General features: G+C 39.1%; 1 pseudogene; it reads left to right on the top strand.

Moving 5' to 3' along the window:
* The first annotated feature begins 1,454 nt into the window (after positions 1–1,454).
* Positions 1,455–4,085, top strand: LOC110213220 (large ribosomal subunit protein uL3 pseudogene; annotated as a pseudogene).
* The last annotated feature ends 14,812 nt before the right edge of the window (positions 4,086–18,897 follow it).

The following is an 18,897-nucleotide window of genomic DNA, read 5'->3' as shown; positions in this document are numbered from 1 at the left end:
CGCTGCAGTTAGCTTGCAATAATTCATAAATGCTTTATCCAAAAGCAAATGTAATTAAAGATTCAAGTCTTCATGACATGAAGCCTTATTATCATACTATTATTATACTACCCAACTGCCAAAAATGCAAGAAACTGTATTGTTCATTTTCTGGGAAATAAAAGAATAGCTGACTAACATTTTTTTAAATTATGAAGGTTTGATACTAGCAATTATAAGTGACAATCTCTACCTAACAATTTCTCATCCTATTCTCTCTCCACCCCCTTTATTTTACTACTGTGATGTCAGACAACAAAGAATGTCTATGCGAATCACTGTGCTCATGATCTCTTTAGAATTATAGCCATCACTTTTGATGGGCAAGGCCACTCATGAGTTTCTCTATCAATTGCAATGTAGTCTGTTACATTTGAAATGAAAAATCTAGATCAAAGGATTTCAAACAATCATAGTCACATGGTGTTTAATATACCCAAAGATCATAACTACTGGGGTAATGACCACTATTCAACAAAAACTTCCAGTAATACTAGAAAGCAACCTGGCAGAAATTAAATGAAAAACAACATCTCACACCATATACCACAATAAGCTCTAAACAGATACATGAACTTGATGGAAAAGGCTACATCACAAATTTTCTAAATACATCCCATTCATCAGTTTTAAAGAGAAAATAACGTGTCATTACATGCATATACCATAATTTGTTGTGTAGAAGAAGAGAAGACGTCTTGATCAAACAAGGGATAGAGAAGAGTATAAAAGATAAAAAGGACAAGTTTGCATAAAACCAAATACTTTTGCACAAACAAAACCAATGCAATTAAAAACAGAAGGGATAAAAACCTTTTTAGAAAATTTCTCTGATAGATATCTATTATCCAAGATACATCGGAAACTGATTCAAGTGTATAAGAACAAAAGTCAGCATTAAAAAATAATAATAATGGTAATGATGATAACTGACATTTGTGTAACTGACATTTGTAAGATTTGCAAAGAAGTTTACATATATTAACTCATTTGATTTGATTCTCACAACAACCCTGTGATTTGGGTGCTATTATTACCCTCATTTTATACGTAAGGAAAGTGAGGCCGAGAGAGGTTAAATGATCTGCTCAAAGTCATTCTGCTAGTAAATTTCTGAGTCAGAATTCAAACTCAGGTCTTCTTGCCTCCTGAGGCAGGTAGGCAGACTAGCGTGATTGTACTGGGCTGGCAGTCAGAAAGACGACACTTCAGATCCCATCTCAGATATTTAGTCTGTGTGACCTCAGGCAGGGCCTTTCACCTCTCAGTCTCTTTCTCCTCATCTGTTAAACACAGGCTTAGCAAGGCTCAAATGAGATAACCCATGTACGGCACTTTGTGAACCTTAAAGTACTATACTATTGGTAGCTGTTGTGGTGGTGGTTGCTCTCTAAGTCCAGTTCATTTTCCACTGCATGGATTTCTTCTTCAGAGAAATGCCTGTTCCTATACTCTCGCCATTTATGTCAGAAGGTAGGTGATGCAGTAATAAATAAATAAAATACTTATTTAAAATAAAAATTTATTTAAAATAAAATAAATAAAAATGAAAAATGAAAAAAGAAGAAATCCATGCTATCAACTATCATATAAAAATACTCCAAATAACTAATAATATATGAAATGTGAATTAAAATAACCCTGAGGTTATACATCAGTGCCACAAATTCGGTAAAGAGACAAAAGAAAAAATGACAATTTGGAGAAGGTGCAGGCGAGTAGACACAACTAATGTACTATTGGTGGAGGTATAAATTGGTATATCCATTCTGGAATGCAGTCTGATACCATAGTCAAAATGTCAGTACATGTGGACATGTTACTAAAACCTTTAACCTTGCATTACCACTACTAGTCAAATACCTTCAAAGACATAAAGAAAGAGAGAACAGGCCTATATGCACAAAAATACTCATTGCACCATTTTTGTTGTAGAAAAAAACTGGAAACTAAGAGGGTGACCACCAATGGGGGATAGCTGAACAAATTATGGTGTATGAATGTAATAAAATATTATTTCACCTTAAGAAATTATGAAAGCGATATATTTAGAAAAACCTCAAAAGACTTCCATGAACTGAAGAATAGTGAAATTGGTAGAGCCTAGAAAATAATTTATACGGTGCCTATAGTATTGTAAAAGAAAATAGCTGTGCAAGACTTGAGAACACTGATCAATGCAAGGACCAACTACGACTCCTGAGGACTGATTATAAAGGACAAATCCCACCTGATAGAGAAGTAAGTAACAGATGAGAAGGCAGAAGACAGGATAACTGAGGAAGAACAGAGAGACCTGAGCACAGTCCTGGGGAAAAGATGGAAGCAACTTCTATCACTTCAGACAAATAACTCTGAGAGTAAGAAGAGGTCTAAAAGGCCTGTCTCCAGAGCCCCTTAAACGACGTAGTCCCAAGAAATGGACTTGAGGTTTTGGTCTTGCTTCCACTGTCCTTTTCAGTTCTACGGGCAGTGAGTAGAGTCCACAGCTTGAGAGCTTTGAGCCGTGGGGATCTTGGATCCCAGGATCCCAGGATCCCAGGCCAGAGGTAGCACCCAGCCAGCAGAGAAGCCCTGAGGAGACAGGGACCCAGGATGCAAGCCAATGAGGGGAAGAGGGGTGGTTTAAGACATGAACTTGGTGGAGTAATGCTGTGTAGGAACTGAACTCACCTGTAAGCCTAATTATCCTCCTCTCCCCAGAGACCCAAGTGGTCCAAGAGGATTATGCACCTGAGATGTTGGGGGCCATGTATGTTTGCTCTTATTATACCTCTAAATAAATATTCCTTTGTAAAAAAAAATTAATTTAATGTTTCTTCCAACTCACCTGGCAGTAGCTGCAGGTACAATAGCAACAGCACGTCCCACAGGAAGTTCTCCGCTCCTAGGCATGGGTCTCTGGACTTCCTGCCTTGAAAGAGAAACAGCAGGCACTGGGGAAAGATGAAGAGTTTCCCCAAAGATGACCCACCAAGCCCATGCACCCGACAGCCTTTCTGGGCTATAAGGCAGGTATGACCCACATCGTTCAACAGGCCTGGCTCAAAGGTCAACAAGAAGGAAGTGGTCGAGGCTGTCACCATTGTGGAGATGCCTCCCATGGTCATTGTAGGCATCGTGGGCTATGTGCAAACCTCATGAGGCCTGTGGAGCTTCAAAACCATCTTTGCTGAGCACATCAGTGATGAGTGTAAGGGGCGACTCTATAAGAACTGGCATGAGTCCAAGAAGAAAGTCTCATCAAGTACTGCAAAAAGTGGCAAGATGATGACGGCAAGAAGCAGCTGGAGAAAGACTTCAGCAGCATGAAGAAGTATTACCATGTGATCCACTTCATTGCCCACACCCAGATGTGACTGCTTCTGCTGAGGCAGAAGTCTCACCTGATGGAAATCCAGGTGAATGGCAGCAGTGTAGCTGAGAAACTGGACTGGGCCTGTGAGAAGCCGGAGCAGCAGGTGCCCATGTCCACCATGTTTGGGCAGGATGATATGATTGACATCATTGGAGTGACCAAGGGCAAAGGTTACAAAGGTGTCACCAGCCACTGGTACACAAAGAAACTGCCCCCAAAAAACCACCAAAGTCCGCTTAAGGTGGCATGTATTAGAGCTTGGCATCCCGCCCGTGTAGCCTTCTCTGTGGCTCGAGCTGGTCAGAAGGGCTACCACCATTGCACCAAGATCAACAAAAAGCTCTACAAGATTGGCCAGGGCTACCAGATCAAAGATTGAAAGCTGATCAAAAACAACGCATCCACTGATTATGATTTGTCCAACAAGAGCATCAACTCTCTGGGAGGCTTTGTCCACTATGGTGAAGTGATCAATGACTTTGTCATGCTGAAAGGCTATGTCGTTGGGACCAAGAAGTCTGTCCTCATCCTGGGAAAGTCTCTGCCAGTACGTGCCCTGGAGGAGATCGACCTGAAGTTCATTGACACCACCTCCAAATTTAGCCATGGTCAGTTCCAGACTGTGAAGGAGAAGAAAGCTTTCATGGGACCAGTCAAAAAAGACAATGTCGTGAAAGAAGCTGCCTAATGTTTCCAAACTTGGAGCTGGTGGATTCTCAATAAATTTTTCAAAGCTAAAAAAAAAACAAACCAAAAACCAAAAACCTAATCTAATGTTAGATAGTTAAATAGAATTGGGTGTGTTAATTATGGTGCCCATAAAATTAAGGGTGGACAATCATGGGGAGCAGCCAATGGCAGAAATGAGAGACCCCCTGCAGACCTGGCCCTCAGACAGTGGGGCCAGAGGTTTTTGTACATATTAATTTGTACATTGTCTCCCCCTGTAGAATGTGAGCTCCTTAAGGGCAGACTGTTTTGTCTCTCTGTCTCCATCACTTAGCAGAGTACCTAGCACATAGTATGCACTTAATAAATGCTTATTGGATGACTGACTGCCATTTGTAACCTCAGTACTTAGCACAATGCTGTGCACATAGTAATTAAATAATTCTTTTCATTCATTTGTTCTTTAATCATGGAGTCTATAATCAATGACCTGAATACACTCAGGTGTGTGTGTGTGTGTGTGTGTGTGTGTGTGTGTGTGTGTATACATACATACATATATATATAAAGCATATTAAATCCATTTTCTTCCCTTAATGTTGATTATGAACCTGTGGAACCAATACACACTGAAGATGTTTGTGGAAAAGGAATAAGCCTCAAAGTGAATACATTTAATTCAATATGTGGATTTTCCCCATTATATAATAACGGTAGGAGCACTTCTTACACATAATCAGCAAAAGGAACTATGGCAAATGTGGATTCAAGGAAATAAACTAAGCGTGGGATGCTGCCAGAGAAGCATATTAATATATTCATATTCAATGGTCATATTTTCCTCTATTGCTTATATAAAAATAGATTCATGGAACTCTGAATGATCACTGCTTTCTGTGCTAAATAGCAAAACATTAAAATGAAGTGTTCTTTCTCTGCAAACTAAGTTATTTAAAATGAGTGGCCAAATAAATTAATTTTTCTGAATAGCTGCTTACTATGTGTAAGTTACTTCTCAGAATACTTAGGTAGCAACTGTTTAGTGTCATGTCCTGAATTGTTTTTCAAGTTGCATGAAGCCGGTTACATTAATAACTCAGATGAATGCTTTTCCCTCCCACAATAAAAAAAAGGACGGGTGCCTGTACAAGTGTGGCCTTCACTTGATAAAATGGGCAATAGAGACAGCTGGCCTTGTGCGTGATGAAAGCGAGAAGAAGGAATCAATCATCCAAACAGATGTAGATATTATTTGGGGCATTTTTGCCCACATATGTTCACATATTATTTCAGCAGGGTAATGCGAGACGTTAAAGCAACTTGGGCATATCTGTGGGAGTGAGGAATCTCTCTGTGAATGAAGAGTGCCTTTATTCAAGAGAGAGCAATGGAAAATGAGCCTTAACAATAGCTTTGCTTTATAGAAAACCACTGGTCTAGCAGTCTATATTCTACAGCATGAGATAGTCTGTGGTTTTGAGTCAGCTTGTCCAAGTTGGAATAATAATTAGAACACTGTGTGGTAATGCATGCTTGCCATGACACTCATTAAAATGTATTTTCCTCTGGGGAAAATGGTAAAGCAGAAGGGTACGATGACAATGATCTTTGCATTAATAAGTCACTGGGCACAAGAAATTTTTCATAATGGATAGACACCATGCGGAAAAATTTGAAACAACCTATAATTAAGAGCTATTTCCTTCAGGTGGCCTGGAGATGACCACATAAAGAAAGATGAGCATAAGGCCCATTTGAATCCATTATTAGTCTCCTTAGTAAACTAGTTCATCTGTACTCCACCCTCATCCTTGAACCCTGTTTCTTTGTCCTATTATAGTTTACACCTTGACAAACCCCCAATGTTGAGTTATCTCTTCCATTCCTACTCCCCATGCTGATGAATAGAGCTAGAGGAATTCTATAAAGAAGGTGGACAAAGATACAGAAACCAGCCCAGATAAAAGCAGTACTTGTGCTACCTATGACAAGCAAATATGCCACAGGTTTACAGTCTCTGTTCTCCATTTGGAGAAAGAAAATAAGAATACGATAGCAATGGCAGTCAGCTGCAGACTTTTACTTTTGAGACAAGGTGATGTAGTGACATGTTTTTAAGAAGCCCTGGATTCAAATCATACCTCTTATACTTACTAACTGTGAGATCATGGACTAGTTACACAACTTCTCTGAGCCTCAGTTTTCTCATCTGTAAAATGGAGATAATAATATTTGTAGAATCTATCCCCAAGAGGTTGTAGTGAGGCTCAAGTGAGATCATGTATGCAAAGCAATTTGCAAACTTTAAAGGGCATCTAGATGGCTTGGTGAATAGAGCACCTCACCTGGAGTCAGAAAGACCTGAGTTCAAATCTGACTTCAGACACTTCCTAGCTGTGTCACCCTGGGCAAGTCACTTCACCCGTATACCTCAGTTGCTCATCTGTAAAATGAGCTGGAGAAGGAAGTAGCAAATTACTCCAGTATCTTTGCCAAAAAACCCCAAACAGAGTTATCAAGAGTTGGATACAACTTAACAACAACAAACTTTAAAGAGCCATATAAAGGTATTGATCACTTATTTATTTATAATCTTACCTAGATTTAAAGTTTGCAAAGTGCTTTACGAACATTATTTCCTTTGATCCTCACAAAAACTCTAAGAGGAAGGTGCTATCATTATTGTCATTTTACAGATGAAGAAACTGAGGCAGACAGAGGTTAAGTGATTGGCCCAGAGACACACAGCTAATAAGTGTCTGAGGCTAGCCTTCAATTTAGGTCTTCCTGACTCCTGGCCTAGTGCTCTGCTTCACCATCTACCCTGTCTAGAATCACAGAATCAGAACCTCAGGAAATATCCAATTAAACTGAACAAATGTGTGTTAAGTACCTCCTATGTGCCAAGTTCTACTCTGAAAAAAACAGTCCTTGACCTCTGGTCTAGTATACACTAATACAGAAATTCCCATTATAACCTATCCAACAAGTGGCCATTCAGCCACTGCTTGAAGACTTCCAGTGACAGGGAACTTCTCTGTTGGTGGTAAAATCCCCTTCTCCTTCAATTACCTTCCCTTGCACAGAAAGACTGCAGCCCAAACCGTGGATCCTCTCTTAGGAGCAACACCATTGAAGGTAAAATATTACTTCTTCAGTGATTCTTCTTCTTCTATTCAACTTACTCCATAGAGCACCCAGCATCTCACCACGTGCAGGTGTGTGCTTAATAAACAACAGTTAATCAAAGTTCCCAGGACCCTTTTTACTAGATTAAAGGTACTGGCACTGATGCTTTGGATACCTTCCAACGATCATTATTCCACTCAGCCTTTCCAAATTTGCCCTGTAGTTTCTGTCGAATAAGGTATTCTTTTGTACCTGCATTTCCAAAAATGCTTAATTGTACCCTGTTTACTCTCTGCACTCTCAGAATATGAATCCCTGTACTCTGGAGTATGGTTGGAAATCTCTGAGAAGCACAGGCCACAAAATGTAGCAAACATAGGACATCATTAAAATCGTATTAACCTCATTAGATATTAGATGAATGAAGGAAAAGAGCCGTGGATTTGGAGTCTGGGGACCTCAGAAGCAGAGCTCCAGAGCTGGAAGGGATTCAGAGGCCACTTTGTCCAACCTCTTCATTTTACAGTGAAGTGACAATGAACCAGCAAGGTTAAGGGAACCACCGAAGTTTAAATCACTTTTCTTTTTTTGAAGCTGTTTTCTAATCTATAAAATGAAAGGTCTGAATGATATTCCCTAAGGTCATTTGCAGTTTCAAATCCGTGATCCTACAAACCTTTGAGGAAGCTGGAAGTCTGACAACTAGACTTAGCAAGATCAGCACTTTCACCTATCAGCCTTAAGAATGAGGTCTCAGAGTTTGAATGCCTGAGAATGTGCTTTTTATACAACTTCACCTGAAAAGTGGTGGTTCCTCTGAGCCAGTGTTCTCGGGAGCCTTAGATAATCTGCTTTTTTCTTTAATCAGTGGATGGTGTCCATAGCTAAAAAGTTGAGAGCTGGAAAAGAAGATGGAGTCCAACCAAGCTTTGCCTCAGAGAAAAGCTTAAAACTTCACCTTCCTCTCTTCTTTGCAGAAGAGGAGGAGCAACATGTATGGAATAATGCACATAATGTCATTGGGTTAATGTGTTGGTAGATTTTGCTGAACTGTCTTTTCACCTTTTTTTTTTATCTTCTTTGTTATAAGGGACGGCATACTGGGTAGCAAAGGGGGAGGGGTACATTCAGAAACAAAAGTACTTAAAAATACATAAACAAAAATTAAGCAGCTTAGTGCTGAAAGGAACCCCCAAAAAAGTATTTTTACATAAAGAAAAAATCAAGTCAACTGGTAAAGGATATTGCCTTTATCATAGATGAGCATTTTGACTCCTAAAAGAAACAGGAAAATAATTTTGACTTAACAAAAACTGCTAAACCATGTATATGAAGAAACACTACTTTAAAGTGAGATTTTTAGCAATTTGTGACAGAAAACAAACTTTTACATAAATATAAAGAACAAAATCACCTTGTGAAATACGTGGGATGGTGCCTCATTTGTACATGAACAGTCTAATGATTTAAAAGAATAGAGGTAAAAAAGCTTGATTTATTAAAAACTGGAAAATATCACTGTGAAGAAACAGTTCAAGGACACAAAATGGGATGTTGAACCATGTTGCGGTCTTTAGACTATAGAACATTATGGCCCCATAGTTCATTTGCATATAATTATTTTATGAATTAAGAGGGTAAAACTAAAAAACTGAGAAATCATATCAGAGATTAACGTACAGTTTCAGCTATTGCCCTGAAGAACCCACCTAAAGATTCAGAGAAGTGAAGCTTTTTGGAATATATATTAGCCTTTTATACCAGCTCCAAATTGAAAGTGAAAAACAGAAAAGGGGGAAAGAAGTCCTACTGCTGCTTTGCTGTGTAAGGAGAGCTGGTCATGCTAGTTTGCCTCACCCAGAGGATCACTCTGAGTTATTAACTATGATTTTTTTTTCTAATTGGACAATGCACTATCCTAGTAAGTGAACAGTTGGCTGGACTGGGTCATATAGCCCAGGTAGATCCAGCTGAAAAGCTCTGAAGTTGTATTACTTAAAGGGAACACCTCATTCACATTAGGACTTAATATGCCCTTTAATGCCCTTTCAAGGACCAATATAATTTAAAATAGCTTGTAAATGCTAAGTGGATTTGTCTACGGGGAGAGTAGTTAGGACCAACAAATGAGCACATGAGAGAAGCCATTTTTGTCTAGTATAGATATGCTCAAAAGATAAGTAAGCCTTCAGGCCACAGTTGTAAGCTAACCCTAACATTCCTACTTTCCTCCTCCATGTACTTCCCTCCAAGTTTTCTGTATGTGTCCACTTTACCCTACAGATACCAGTGGGACAATGTAACCCAGATTCATGTATGGACTATAAGATATTTATTATTTATGCATCTTCTTTAACATATGAGTACCTAAATATTATTATTTCTTTTGCCTTATGTTAGATTTTTTTTTAAGATCTAAAATTTTCATGTAACACTAGAGCTTTTTCAAAGGAATATGTACTTCAAGAAAGTAAAATCACAAATATGCAAACTTACTCCCCCACATACACATACACATACACATACCCTTTGTACAACCTCAGTGTCTGAGGAGGAGAAGAGGATTAGGCTCATTAGCTTGGTTCCTATAGAACACAATTCCAAGTCCAAAATCCTTCTTGGTCTCTAGTCTCAGGCACCTTCACTTCTCAGGGCTTCCAAGTTGGCCTAGCCAGCTTGACTAATCAACCTACAAAATCGGCTCCAAGGTCATTATGGCTTGATGGCTTGAACTTCCAATTTGTAGAGATCATCTCTGGCACCTGAAACTAAGGACAAATAATGCAAAGCAGAAAGAAAAACCACAAGACCTATTTCTGAGAGCTAGGTTAAAAGAGAAGTAATCAGGAGAGGGCACCAGTTCAGTTCATGGCATCCAAGGTAGATGCAGAAAACAAAAGCCAACCAAGACATGGTGGGAAAAGGAGTGAATAGCACATCTCACAAGTTTTAAAGATTCAACCAAATCAAAGAATGCTATCACCACCCACATGGTGGGGGACACAGTGGTAGGGATTGCAGAGGATTCCATGCTAGTCTGGCAGTCTAGGTTATAGTAGCACAGTGGATAGAGTACCAGACCTGAAATCAAGAAAACTCATCTTTCTGAATTCAGATCCTGCCTCAGACACTTCCCAGCTGTGTGACCATGTCACTTTACCCTGTTTGCCTCAGTTTCCTCATCTATAAAATGAGCTGGAGAAGGAAATGGCAAACCACTCTAGTATCTCCACCAAGAAAACCCCAAGTAGGGTCATGAAGAGCTGGACATGACTGAAATGACTGAAGAACAGCAGTTGTTCAGAAAGAAACACTTGGATAGAGTCTCAAGACTGGTGAACAAGAGGACTGTATTTCCCTCTCAACAGGATTACCCCTAGGACCCTAAGAATATTTGAGAATAACCAAATTGGTCCTTCTCAGGAAATCTAGACCTGCCAGTATAAGAGCAGGCTGGAGTCACTGAAGGAGCCCATAAACTAGGTAGGTGAATATACACCCAGTGAGAGATATCACATTGATCTCAGGGATTTGTTGCTGTTATCAGTTGTTTCAGTCATTTCCAACTCTTCGTGACCCCATTTGGGCTTTTCTTGGCAAAGATACTGGAGTGGTTTACCATTTCCTTCTCCAGCTCATTTTATAGATGAGGAACTGAGGCAAACAGGGTGAAGTGACTTGCCCAGGGTCACACAGCTAGTAAGTGTATGAGACCAGATTTGAACTCAGGAAGATGACTCTTCTGCCTCCAGGCCCGGCACTTTATCCACTGCACTACCTAGCTGCCTAGGGATTTAGTTACTCATTACTATAATGCAAAAATGGACCCCACCCCTCTTCTTAACTTCCCTCTTACTGTCTGTAGCCTTTGTTAATTCCCACTCATGCCATATAACCAAACAGTTGCCAAATTTTGTTGCTTTTTTCTTCTGCAACCTCTCTAATGCATCCCCTCTCCATTCACACAGACATCAGTGAAGTTCAGGGCTTCATCACCTCTAATCTAGAAAACTGCAACCATCTCCTAACTGATCTCCCTGTCTCAATTCTATTCCTATTCCAATCCATCCTCAAAGCTGCCAAGTGATTTTTCTAAAGCAAAGGTCTGACCATATCACTCCTCCCCCCACTCAATAAACTCCAGTGGTTTCCTATTTCCTCTAAAAGCAAATAAAACTCTTCTGTTTGGCATTTAAAATTCTTTACAGTCTGGTCCCAACCCACCTTTCAAGTTTTCTCACACTTTACTCCTCTAGACATACTGCCTTACTCCAGATGCCTCACACAAGACACTTGTATCTGTTCCTTTGTGCTGGCTGTCTTCCACACCTGGAATGCTCTCTCTCCTCACCTCTAACTCTTAGTTAAATGCCACCTCCTCCAAGAAGTCTTTTCTATTCCCCATTGCTACTCGTGAACTCTCTCCTCTAACACTACCTCTCATCAACTTTGTATTTATCTTGTACATATGAAAATGTATGCATGTACATATATGTGCACATATACACACATACACATATACAGTATATTGTGTGTTTACATGTATGTGTATATGTTTGATTGTTGTTGTTCAGTCTTTTCAGTCATGTCTGACTCTTCATGACCCCATTTGGGGTTTTCTTGGCAAAGATTCTAGACTGGTTTGCCGTTTCCTTCTCCGGTTCATTTTACAGATGAGGCAACTGAGGCAAGCAGGGTTAAGTGACTTGCCCGGGGTAAGTGTCTGAGGCGAGATTTCAGCTCAGGAAGATTACTCTTCCTGACTTCAGGTCTGGCATTTTATCCACTGTACCATCTAGCCGACAGAAAATATACATACATACATACATAAATACATATATGTGTATAGATATATACATATGTGTGTATGTATATATGTGGACAGAAAGAGAGAGAGAGAATTAAGTTCCTTGAAAATGGATAGTTTTGGCTTTTTCTTTGTATATCCTGTGCTTAGCACAGTGCTTGACACATAGGAAGCACTTAATAAATGTTTTTTGATTAAAATAATAACTTCAGCAAAGTTGTAAGACATAAAAATAAATCTACAGAAATCTCCAACATTACCATATGTTATCAACAAAACCCAACAGAACCCAACAGAAAAAAGTAGAAAAAGAAATTCAATTTAAAATAACTAGAAAATACATAAAATATTTAGGAGTCTGCCTACTAAGACACATAGGAACTACATGAAAACAACTACAAACTACATTTTACAGAAATAATGATAGGCCCAAATAACTAGAGAAATGTTAATGGTTTGTGGGTACATCATGCCAGTATGATAAAAATGACAATATTATTTAAATTAATTTATATATTCAGTACTATGCTATTCAAACTATCAAAAAATTACTTTAGAGAGCTAGGTAAAAATAACAAAATTCATCCAGAGGAAAGAAAAATGCCAAGAATCTCAATAGAAATTATGAAATAAAATGGAAAGGAGGAGGGTCTGGCAATTCCAGACTTCAGTAATTGTCAAAACTATTTATTTGGTACTGTTAAAAAAAATACAGAAGCTCATCAGTGGAACAGATTATGTACATACCATAGAGAAGTAAAAGAACATGGCAGCACAGTGTTCAGTAAAGCCAAAGACCCTAGCTACTGGGATAAGGACTATATGAGAATAACTCCCAGAAATAATGGAATTCATTCTGACAAGAATTTTATAGATACCTATTGGATTAGTTGGCTTCTGAAGTTCCTTTCTACCATTCTGTGATGTAGTCATTGATCAGACCATATAGAGTAGTTCTGCCCAAGTTTCTGAAAAAGAACTGATTTTTAAAAATTTCATTGTCCTCTTCTTCTCCAAGATTATGTATCCCCACTACCACCACCCCCAAAAGAAAAGGAAGTTTGACTGCCAAATCCATAAGTTCAGAATATCATCGCCATGTACGGCTAATATTCTCTGCTAATGATTCTTGATTTACGGGATCAGCTAGTAATGGCAATGTTGTTCATCAAATTCAAGCTCACAGAGGTTCCCAAACTTATTTGGCCTACCGCCCCCTTTTTAAAAAAAACTACTCAGCACCTCCCTGGAAATCTACTTTCTTTAACCCTGTAACATTTTTTTTGAAAGGTCGTATTGCCTACTTCGGGAACTTCTGCAGTAGTTACATACAATCAGATATAAATATAGAAAGGTGATATGCAATATGGTCTTCATAGTGTAGACCATTATTGACTGTATGAGCTCATAGGTCTCACAGGTATAGAGTTAGTAAGGACTTCAAATACTTTCTAGTCTAATATCTTAATTTAGAGATAAAGAAAAGGAGGCCCAGAGAAATTAAGCTACTTGCACAAGGTCCTACAAGTAATAACCTTCAGAAATGTAATTTAAATCTGGGTCTTCTGACTCCAGAGCCAGTGTGCTTATTACTGTACCACAAGGCCACCTGAAAACGTTCAGTCTCCAATAAACTCTTACATCTCTACTTAACGCCTATTTCTTCACTGTCATTAAAGATTCGATGAGCAATGATCTGCCTCCACCATGATATACCCTGTTGGTAGCCCACATGGCTCTGTTCAAAATTCTACATATACAGTCATAGATACAACACAGCACAACATCAGCCTATACATTTAGTTCTGTAAGGTGTCCAGGCCAAGAATATTATACAAAAAACTGACAGGCTAGTTTCAATCCCTGCAATTTAAACTCCATCTCTATAAAACAGTAAGACTTTATTTTGTCATAGATCCATAATCTACATAGATCATCCCAAGTGTATGATGCCACTCTAATGGTGGTAACCATTGTGACCATGGTGGCTCACTTCCCCTATTAAACTTCCTACAGCCATTGAGGCTATGTACCAAATTCTGAAGGAAATGTTATGACATCATCCTCCCTTTTTATGTACTTCCCATTTGGAGTCACAGAGCAGGAATTGATTTTTTTTAAATTAGAGTTGAAAAGGATCCAAGAGTTTACCTTATCTAACACATTCCTGAACTGGAGCCCCCATTATAGTAATCTTACTAATAGCTCTACATGAAGACCTCAGTTGATGAGAAACCCATTTCCCCCAGAGGCAGCCCCTTCCACTTTTAGATAGCTCAAATTGTTAGCAAGTTTTTCTGCTCAGCAAACCAAAATCTGCTTCCTCTGCGACTTCCAAGCAGGGCTTCTAGTTCTGCTTTCTGGGGCATGCCAGAATAAACCTAATCGTTCTTCTTCATGACAGCTCTTTAAATACTCAAAGACAATTATCATGCTCCTTCCCTCTCCCTGAAGTTTTCTCTTCTTCAAGCTAATTCCCCTGCCCTTTATGGAGCCTGAAGAATTTTATCCTGTTCTCCATATTTTTTCAAAGATCTTCCACAATGGCTTAGTGGACATAGTTACCAATCCTTTCAGTACCCTAAGGTATGGTTTGTCTAGGCTTGTGAATCAGATTCACAGACTTCAGCTAGATGTCTTGTACCATATTGTCACTTGTCTTGAGTACAGATAATGTATCTAATTTAATGAGCATTTATTAATGTAAGATGTGTAGTGCATTGTGAGTTGTGTGTTGTGCCCTTGTAGCTTATATACACGGGTCTGATTAAATATGATTTACAGGGAGACAAGAATAGATACCTCTAAGTCTCCTCTCCACCCCCGCTCTACCCCCACCTTCTACAAAGGAGATTTTGATTCTTCCTATGAATGGAAGCAAGAGATTGGCTATAGAAGCTGATCATTCTGCTCTCTTCAGAGAGTTATTACTCTTTGCCCCCTAAATATCATTACTCTAGGGGAAATAATTTTTAGGTTAAAGCAACGTTACTGATCACTATCCTTTAATGGGAAAAGAGGGTCCCAAGCTACATATCTGAGGCTTAACTCCCTTCCCACCAAATTCTAGTTCCACAATGAAAACACATAGCAAATAGCAAATAATCCATTTATCCAAGCCAATAGTAAAATACAAACATAAATCAGAGAAGGTATACAGAAGACAATATATAGCAAACAATACAAATAGTGAATGAGCTCTTCTATTGGCAGTAAAATAGCTCAATCAAGAAAAAGTTCCAGATACCAACCAAAAGGAAATTCTCCAAAGCCTTTAGTGTAATAAGCTAAAGACAGGGAAATGACTGAGTTGCTGGCTCCTCTACATATCAGCTTCTTATGAGAATCTTTCTCCTTAGAGATCTGAAGGGAGTCTAGAACCTCATGTTTTCCCTGCAGAAGCTGGGAGCCAGAAGACCTGGCTCTCCCTTCTCACAAACTCCTACCAACTCTGCCCTTCATTCAAACAAGAAGTACTGAGTAATCAATCTTCATCAATGAGGAGAATCCCATAGAAACGGGCTTTGAAGAGCAGGTTACACTAAGAATCTTCCATTTCTGGTTTCAGATAAACCTAAGAAGATTTATATAAACTGATAGAAAATGAAGAGAATAAAACCAGGAGAACAACTGATACAATGACAACAATGTGGCAAAGACTTTGAAAGAATCAGTGATTTTGATCAATGTAATGACCAACCATGATTCCAGAGGATTAATGATGAAACAAGCTACTCACCTCCTAATAGAGAAGTGAAGGGCTCAGCTTGCAGAATGAAACAAATATACTGGGACATGGTCCATGCGGAATTTTTTTTTTTGCTTGACTATACATGTTTTCAAATGGGGTGTGTGTGTGTGTGTGTGTGTGTGTGTGTGTGTGTGTGTGTGTTTTCATTCTTAATTGGGTGGCTACCATCACCCTCAAGGCCAAGTTATCTCCTGGGTAAATGGAAGGCAAAAATTATATCTTATTATTGTTTGTATCCTCCTATAGTTTTGTGTCTTGCATATTGTTGATGCTCAGGTCTCTAAAGAATTCATTTATTTTTGGACCAGACATGTGATTTCATTGGAATAGGGAAATCCCGGTGAGAAAACTCAATCTCAATGAGGATCAGCACTTGCTCTGAAAAGCAGTCTTCAAGCAGCAGCTCTTTACTTTTGCGTGTGGGTCATGGAACTCTTTGTCAGTCAGGTGAATGATGTTTTTGAATGTATAAAATAAAATATATAGGATTATTAAAAAATAATCATGTTGAAAGGCATTTATCACAATAGTAAAAATTTTAAAAGGCCATAAATTCACGGATTCCAGGTTAAGAACCCCTGCTCTAGGAAGTTGACTGGGGAACTCAAATGTGAAGTGATTTGCCTGGATCACACTGCCAGCATGTATCAAATATGGAACTTGAATCCAGATCTTCCTGATTCCATTAATCTATCCACAATGCTACGGATGGCCTCTCTTTGAGGTTCACAATATGCACGAAGTGTGCATCCTGTTCTTAATCCTTTTTCTTTTTATTTACTTGCTGGACATGTTTTGTCATTCTATACAGATACCCTCAGGAAGAATTTCAAACTCTCAGTACAACATATATTTTTCCTTTTCACTAGAATGAAATAAAAAATTAAGTTATCAAAAGGTGTAAGTGTCCGTTAAGGGCTTCCAGGTTTGGTTTTCCCCCTTCTGTGAAATAATCATAGTGTATCTAGCGTTAAAAACCTTGAAAGGTTCTGTTCATATGTTATTTGCTACCAAAAAAGGGCATGGCCACATGAAAACCGGAGAGCACAAGCACTTCTCTTTTGAGGGCTGTTTGAGACGGAGAATAATTCTATATAGCCACAAGACAAATATCAAAGGGAAAGTTACAGGTTAATAAAATTCTGTGGATTTCTCTTCTGATTGAAAAGAAGATCCTAGCAGGATTTTCAGGCCATCAGACTGACCTGTAACTTCTGTCTCTGATATAACACGAAAAAGAACACAAAAGAGTATGCCCTTTTAACTGAGAAGGAAGGACAGGAAAGCCAAATAAGGCTCTGCCTCTCATTTACTACAGTTAGCCAAAAGTTTCTCTTATAAGGGACAGCACAAAAGGAATTAAAAGCCACCTGCAAGGGCTTTTGATGCACACCTGATTAATTGATCTTAGTAACTCACTTCATCAGTTTTGGAAAGAAAGGCCTTTCTTCACTCAAAAATGAAAGTCTTATTTATTGAAAAATTAGAACTACTTTCTATGACAGAAGAATAGAGTCTTTTAGGTTCTAAGCCCTCTGCTGTTGAAGAACTCTGCCATTCAAACTCAGCAGGGGATGGCTTCACTGGAATCCAGGGCTGTACGCACTAGAAAGTTTGTATATCATGTATATGAAATGAAGCTGTTTAAGGGCAGAGGCCTGACATAAAGAAGGAACATTTTCATCAATGTAGGCTAGAGACACACTTTATAAGAATCGCTCCATGAGATCTCTAGATCTTTTGCACACTGTTGGCTGTATTCATCCTGACGTGTGTTTGTTATTGTTCGTAATGCTTAGTGCCCCTGCACCCAAACATTTCACAGAAAATAAATCCCGTATTAGAGCAGAAAGATGAGAGAAGCTATTTTACCCTAGAAATTGTGTTGGGAAAGGATATATGTATATGGAAAAAGCAGTATAAGACGAAAGAGTAATAAATCAACATATAAATTCAATTCAACAAATATTTATTTACCATGATATAGGTGCATGCGTGTGTGTGTGTGTGTGTGTGTGTGTGTGTGTGCATGCATGTGTGTGTGTGGCAAGGGCAGCGAGGTGCCATAGCGAAGACAGTGTCAGGCCTGGAGTCAGGAAAACAACCCTGAGTTCACATGTAGCCTCAGACATTAGCTATGTGACACTGGGCAATTTACTTAATCCTCTTTGCCTCAGTTTCCTCATGTATAAAATGAGCTGGATAGGGAAATAACAAACCACTCCAGTATCTTTGCCAAGAAAAAACTCTAAATAGAGACATAAAGAGTCAGACGTGGCTGAAACAACAACAACAACATCTAGAGCAGAGAGGCAGTGTTGCAGTGAGCAGGAAATTGGCCTTGGAGTCGGAAAGTTATGGATTTAGGTCCCACATCTGACACGTACTAGCCATGTGACCCTAAGTAAGTTGCTTAAGCTCTCAGTGTCCCCCCAAAAAACTTCGAATATTGCAACAGGGATTATAGAAAAATGGTGGAGTATTAGGACCTAGAGGATCCCAAGTCCTCTCAAAAAAATATTCCAATAAAGATTTAAAATGTACCAGTTTAAAAGGGAATAAGGAAAATCAGCTATAGACTCCTCTACCCAGTTTAGGGCTGCACAGCAGAAAGACCGGCATCCTACAAAACACTAAAGGCGAAAAGCAAAGGTAGGTAAAAGGTGTAAGCAAAGCAGCCTTATGGGGCCCCTGTGGCAAAAGTCCAAAGCAGGAGCAGCCTCAGGACCCAGCAGCAAGCAGAGCTCAACATGGGAAAAACTGGAGCCTCCTGGTCAAAATTCCAATAAAGAGAAAGAGCTCTAGGATCCAATGGTGACAGAAGAACCCCAGGAAGAGTTCAATTTAGGGGGTGATCCAGAGCAGGTGTCTGGGGAGGTGTAACCTGAGTATCACAGTAAGAGATGGGGGAGAAGAGCCTCGATAGAGACTAGTAAGAAGGTGGTCCAGAAATGCTATCCACATCTAGAGAAAGAAGTTTGGAGTCGAAATGTAAATGGAAGAATACTATTTGCTCTCCTTTTCTTTTGCGGTTTTATTTTGTTTCTTCTTTCTCATGGTTCTTCCCATTAGTTCTAATTTTTCTTTACGTCGTGACTAATGTGAAAGTATGTTTAATATGAATGCATAAGTAGAGCCTATATC

The sequence above is a fragment of the Phascolarctos cinereus genome, unplaced genomic scaffold (genome assembly GCF_003287225.1).
Source record: "Phascolarctos cinereus isolate Bilbo 61053 unplaced genomic scaffold, phaCin_HiC Scaffold_1;HRSCAF=81, whole genome shotgun sequence".
NCBI lineage: Eukaryota > Metazoa > Chordata > Mammalia > Diprotodontia > Phascolarctidae > Phascolarctos > Phascolarctos cinereus.
This window is presented reverse-complemented; position numbering and strand designations above follow the sequence as displayed.